The sequence below is a fragment of the Agelaius tricolor genome, unplaced genomic scaffold (assembly GCF_023055355.1).
Source record: "Agelaius tricolor isolate 1412-34295 unplaced genomic scaffold, bAgeTri1.0.p SCAF_20, whole genome shotgun sequence".
Taxonomy (NCBI): Eukaryota; Metazoa; Chordata; class Aves; order Passeriformes; family Icteridae; genus Agelaius; species Agelaius tricolor.
The window spans coordinates 13,819,547-13,826,269 of NW_027269280.1; the positions used below are offsets into that span (position 1 = coordinate 13,819,547).

Here is a 6,723-nt window from a genome sequence, read left to right on the forward strand (position 1 = left end):
GCTGGGACACAAAGGGGGGGGGGGGGGGGGGGGGGGGGGGGGGGGCATGGGAGTAACCCCCTGCCCAGGGCCTGCTAGCTCTGTCAGCATTTGGGGTCTTCACACAGCCCCAGGCAGGATGGTGCCAGAGAACAAGGCTGGGACAAGCCCAGGGGCAGCCCAGAAGCTGAGGCTTCTCCTATACAGCTTCTGACCAAGATTCCTAAGCAGGACTCTCCCTGACACTAGAATTGGGGCTGTCTGCTTCCGGGGCACCTGAGGGCATTGGTGCCCACCACTGAGCCATCCTGTTCCCACAGTGGGGGTTGATGTCCCAGAAGACCACCAGACCAAAAGGTCAACCATAGCAATCTCAGAGGTGATGGAGGCAGCTGGTGAACACCAGAATGGGATGAGACCACATGGAACCAGGACTGCAACCAGCCCAGTACAGCACTCAGGAGGGGATGGGGCTCTGGCCCACACCGGGGCATGGCTCAGCATTGTGTAACTGGAGCCAGCACAGTACCTCACACTGTCCGGAGAAGCATCATCACATAACACAAAGCTGAAGAATGACATCACAGCATTGTTTCACAGGCTTCTGGTCACCTTTCAAAGTTCCTTCACTCTCTTTCCCCTTTCCTTCAGGTTTTATTTGGGAAGATGAAGGACAGTGGCTGAAACTAGTCCTGGGACATCACACAGTGCAGAAAAAGGAGTGGATGAATGAGCTTAATGTCGCCAGATACAAAACAGAGAAAATCAATAGAGAAATTGAGACACTGAATCCATGAGACCTGGGATGGCATCCAAGCCCCTCCTTCCACCACGGAGGCTGTGGTTGGACAAACTGAAGAAGCTTCCAAGACACTCAGATTGATAACCACTCATAAGTTAGTAAAAGAGAAGTAAAGGAGTTAAATGCAGGCAATAAAAGTGCACTCTCCTGGAGAGGAATTTTATTCCAAGATTGAACCTGAATCTTCCAAGCTTCAGCTGGTGACTGTTTACCCCATTACATCATTCAGCACCACCAAGAAGGGTTCAACTTTATCATGAAGTTATGTTAGAGGAAATTTAGGCTGATTAACAGGGACTAACACCCCCAGAGGGTGCTGGGCACTGCCCAAGCTCCCCAGGGAATGGCCCTGGCCCCAAAGCTGCCAGAGGTACAGGAGCATTTGGACAGCACTGCCAGGGATGCACTGGATGGGATTGTTGGGGGGTCTGGGCAGGGACACGAGCTGCACTGGATGGTCCTTGTGGGTCCCTTCAACTCAGGATATTCTGTGATTCTCTGATCTTATCCACTGACTGTTCTCAGAATCCTTCCCCCAGCCCAGCCCTGCCCCCTCCACCTGATGCAATGTGTGCCAGCCCCATGAGCATGTTGATATTCCTTGTCCAGGCCTCTCCAGTTTCTTCACATCCCTCTTGAACAAGGAGACCACATCTGGACACTTCCTTCAGACATCTGCCTGTGCCCTTCCCAGCAGCTCCCACTATGGGCTTTGCCTTGCTCTGAGGAAAAACAATAAGCTGATGTCCACCATGAAGTTCTCTGTTGCTTCCAGGGTTTTTTTCAACAGGGTCCTTCCAGCTCAGACAGTTCAGAATCTTCCTGTAATGTCCTGTGATGCCATCCATGAGAAGGACGTGGATGAGGCACTGTCACACCTCGGTATCAGGAAGGGCTAATGAATCTCTTTTCCAGGTTCCAGGCATCCTGCAGGCTTTCTTCCCACCACTGCATGTCGGATACCTCTGACTGACAGCTCCTCATGATAGACACCAGTCAGCAGGTCTTGTTCAGGGGCTTACAAATCAGCAGAGGCTGAAAACCATCAAATAGTTTTCCTGCAGCTATGAGTTCCACCAGGAAATGATACATACTTGCTGTTCTGAGCTGCTTTTCACTGCTATTTGGGGCAGGCAGAAAACTTTGACCTCAAGGAAAAACCAGCTGAACCCAGTCATAATGTGGAGAAATCAGGTGTTCTGCTTCCTCAGAGACAGAGCAGGATCCACCTTCCCTGACAGACAGGTAGGGCTTTTGGTGACAACGTGGTGGCCATGGATGAGGAGAAGTTGTGGCAGTGGCTGTGATGGAGCCACCAGCCCCCCGTTCCACCAGCATATCATCCATAGGATCAGAGGAGCACAGTGGCACTTTTGGCTTATCCTCTCCTCCACCAACACTGCAACACTGATCTTCCTCCCATTTCCTCCTGATTTCCCAAAGTAGAGAAGGAGCTGTTGGGTTGGACAACAGCACGTGTTTTGGCTTGGCCAGCGAGCAGCAATGAAAGCCAGCCTGCTGCCAACAATTCATTTCTTGTTTCAGGCCCTACCAAAAATAAACCCAGAAGGGAAACTCCAGTGAGAACGAAGCACACAGGAGACAACCCAGAGCTCTCAAAACTATATAGGAAATTTCTCTCTCAGTGTTCACTAGGAAGGGGGATAGCAGTGTCAGAGGGAATTTCATGCTGGATGGGGGGACGTGAAGGAGTTTAGGCAGCTCCATCAGAATTATAGGAATATAAATATATATGCAGCTGACACTTCCTGTGGCTATGCTATAGGTGGGGAAATGGCCATTTCCTTCTTTGCCTCACAAAGTGGATGCAGGGTCCTGACTGCCTTCCCCAGGACACTTGGCTCCAGGGATGGCCACACTGGGGACACTGCAATGTCCCCAGGCCATATGGGTGATGTCCTCATGCAGCCACCACCCAGCTGGCACTGGGCTCTCCGCTGCCAGGCTGCATGGATCACCCCAGGAGGGACCTCAAAGAGGTGCAGTCACTGCAACACTGCCAGAATCACTTCCCATTCCTCAGCACAGCCATCGGCAACTTCATCAACATCTCTTGGGGACAGTTGTTGTTTGAGGAGGGCTGTGGTGGTGTTTCAGTGGCAAGAAATAGAAGCCTTCTGCGGGCCATCAGCTGCTGCTGTTGTGCTGTCCTGGTACCCACCAGCTCCTGACCCAAGTAGCACCAAACCTGCAGAGCCAAGGATGGGCCCTGTGCTCCTGCAGGATGGCAGCTCCAGCATCAGCATCCAGGAGGAAGGAGAAACCTGTGCCCCAGGGGTCCCTGTGAGCATGGCTGGTGGCTCTGGGACCCTGCAGCACCAGCCCTGGCATGGCACAGACACCTTGATCCAGCTCCTGCAGCTTTGCCTTGGGATGGTGGAGCCTCTGGGTGGGTATGTGCAGCCTTTTCCCTCATGACAAAATGGGGCACGGGGGTGGGGAGTGCTTTGTCTCTGCACCCCGTGCCCAAGATGCCACAAAATAGATAGAAATACATACTCCGGGAGTATATGCACTCACATAAAAATATGTGTATATATTATAAACATCATTTTAAAGTCAATATACATTCTATATTTTTTTTTATTCTTGGAATGTATAGGAGAGTATATTATATATAATTTATATGTATATATAAGTATAACATATAAAAAATGTATTTGTATGCACTCCTATATACTCCAGGAGTAAATGTTTTTCTATTTCTATATTTATTTTTGTATATAGACACCTACACTCTCCTAGATATTCCCACAGTACATGGTACATATACTTCCACATTTACAACATAGATTTATATACTTCTGTAGTTTTATGTATACGGTAATATATATCTATATACACACAAACACAGTATGTATATATACACAAAAACTTATGTACTTACCTGTTTTGCTAAGCTCCAGGAGCCAAAGGTGCGGACATTGAGGTGAGACTAAGCCTGCCCACAGCACCCAGGTGCCAGCCCCATCCCTGCTGGCATCATGGCAGTGCCACCCAGGCACCTCTCAACACCGTGCCCACAGACCAGGTTTTGTAATGCTGAATCCAAGAAGTGCTCTTCTGGGTCCTTCCCTGGGGACCTGGGCTTCAGGGGGCTCCAGCACGGACTTGCAGGGAAGCAGGGCAGCAGGATGTCTGGCAGGAACTTCCCCTCCCGGCACCATCCCAGCAGCAGCTCTAGGCTCTTCAAGCAGGACCTCTCTAAAGCCATTTTGTCCCCACCGATGGGCACTCAGGGCTTGTCACCTCCTCTGCCCTGTCCTGCGCTGCGATGCATTGCGTGGGCTTCAAAGTGGGGATGTACCTTCAGCTCATGGAGAGCTCAGGGGCCCTGTGCAGCCCCGCCCGTCCATCCTGAGGATGGGGTTCCCATCAAGGTGCGCTCGACTGGCACAGGGAGCGCGCTCAGGTGTGCGCAGGGAGGGGCTGCAGCCGGACCCCACTGCAGGCATCGGGGCGGGGGGGGGGGGGGCATGCCGCACCTCCCGGCCTCACTCTCTGCAAACCCACTCGGCTCCACTTTAGACTCCCCCTCACCCATGGAGCAGTGGAAGTGTTTCTACGTGATCCAGGATCCCAATTAATCCCTGGCTGCAATGAGCTGCACAGAGCAAAGGGTATTCTAACACACGGAGCCATCGCTGGGCAAATCCAAGAGCCTGAGCCTTTATTTCAGCGTCTGCAAGCATCATTTGGGAAAAATCCATATTTTTGCAAGGAAAGAACGAGGGCACTCTATGCAAGTGTTTTGAGCAGGAGAGGAGGAATAATCAGGCGGAAGTCAGGCAGAGGCTCCGGGTACCTGACTCATCCCCAGCCTGTGCTCCCGGCCGCATCGCGCCTGCCCGTGTTTAGTCTGGGTGGGAGCACAAATCACTGCTCAATGTCATCGCTCTGCCCGGATCTGGATTTCATTAGGAGCCACATGATCGGCCCTGGCTGCTGCTGGGGGCTGGCCGCGCTCCCCCCGAGGAGCTGCACAGGATGCAGGGTGGGGGTCGGGGCGTGGGGCTGAGTGGGCTCCTCGTCTGCAGCAGAGAAGCCGCAGCCACCTCGTTGGGACGGGTGTTTTGTCTCCCTAAGGGGCTTGGAGACCCCGAAAATATCCTGAGGGGAAGGGAGTGCAGCCTGCAGCTGTCCCCTGCTCAGCTGGTGACTGCAGGGGCACAGCAAGGGGGACCCTAGGACCCACGAACTGGGGTCCCTGCCCCTGCCCAAAGTCAGGCTGCAGACTCAGAGGGACACGGGGGCCAACTGGGCAGCCCCAGCCAAGGGATAGAAGGGGTTGGCTCCAGGCTGCTGCAACCCCTACATACACTCATATCCTTTACATCTCTTGCATACCGTGGATCCTTTACATCCCACTGCAACTCTTACATCCCGTTGCACTCTCTGAATCCCTTGCAGCTTCCTTGCATGCATTATTAATAGCCTGCTGCGACCCTTTAAGCATCCTGTACATCCCTTACACCCCTTGCATCCTTCCTGAATTTCTTATGTCCCTCTGCATCCTTTGTGTCCCCTGCAGCCTGCTGTGTCACTTGCATCCTGTACATGCTTTGCACTCACCCCTTGCAGCCCATGGCCCCTGCACACAGCTCCCAGCCAAGTCCACACACTTCAGTCTCATCCGAGATCATCCTTGCTTATGAAGCCCTGTGCAGTGACCTGGGAGCACCTGCACCAGCCAGCTGGGAGCCTCTCCAGCTGGCCCAGGGGAAGCAGCTCCTGCCCCTTGCCCAGGCTCCTCAGGCAGGGAGTTGTCCAAGGGGTGATACAGACCTGTCAGCTCACCTCAAACAGACCTGACACACTTCTCTCTGCAGGTGGCAAAGACATGAGATGCTCCTGAGCTTCTGAGCCACAACCTACGTGAATTTGCCCTGGCTGAACATCCATGTCACATCCCAGGAATGATGTGCACTCAGGACATGTGGCTGCCGGCATCTCCTCGGAGTCCCAAAGGAGCTTGGCCCAGACAACCAAAACCTGGACGTGTTTTCTGCCATGTTTCCAATGATGCACGCTGCCCTCCCAGCCCAGAGCCCTGGGTCTCCCAGCTACAGCAGCAGCCAGCGGGCAGGAGAGCGTGTAGGCTTCACCCGGCACCTCCGAGAGCCAGCGACCACCTCGATCCAGGTCTTATTTTAGCTGCAGCTCAGGGGTGAAATTCCCGTTCAGATATTCAGCTCCAGAGGCCAGAGCAGGGGAAACACTTTTACTCTGAAGTGTTTAAATTGGAATAAATCTGGTGAGGCTGAGGCTGAGGCTCTGGCAGTCACAGCCATGCCCTTCCCTTGCCCGGGAGATGAGGTGAGGGCCCACAAAAGGTTAAAGTGGCCCGAAAAAGGAAGGGGCAAGGCAGGTTGGCAAAGCTAGTGTGGTGGCTGACCATGCAGCCAGTACAGGGTGGAGTCAGAGGGCTGCTGCTGGAGTCCCTACCCCAGAGGGCTGGTGCAGCTCTTAGAGGGTCCAAAGAGGAGTTGGAGGAGACTTGAGGAAACCATCCAAGCCAAGCTGGCTGAGGAGAGACAGATCCAGCCTTGAGTAGAGCAGCCCCCCAGACCTGGGCCTGCAGGGAGTTGCTGCTTCAGGAAAACCCTGGCTCCAGCCCTGGCTCAGGCTCCAGCCAGGGACTGACTGCAGGCACCATGCCTTGGGCTGTGCTCCTGCCACTGGCCCCGGCCAGCTCGGGCCATACTGGTGCCATGGCAGCAGAGCCACTGCTGGGATGCTCGCCAGCTCTCAGCCCAAGGACCAGCTGATGCTGACCTGTTCCTGACTCCACAGGAAAGACAGTAAAGCTATGTTTGGGGCAGAATTTGCAGAGCATTGGCCTCTTTCAGTGACAGCTGGCTGTCCGGTGACACCACTCTCACCAAAGACTGGGGAGGCCACTCCCAGCTCTGGAGTGGTGA

General features: G+C 53.8%; 1 long non-coding RNA gene across 1 annotated transcript; it reads left to right on the forward strand.

Moving 5' to 3' along the window:
• Positions 1–56: 56 nt before the first annotated feature.
• On the forward strand, positions 57–6,066 carry LOC139598890 (uncharacterized). The gene is made up of 2 exons (XR_011682057.1): positions 57–3,195; positions 5,632–6,066. It is a non-coding gene; the product is annotated as an uncharacterized lncRNA (long non-coding RNA).
• Positions 6,067–6,723: the final 657 nt, after the last annotated feature.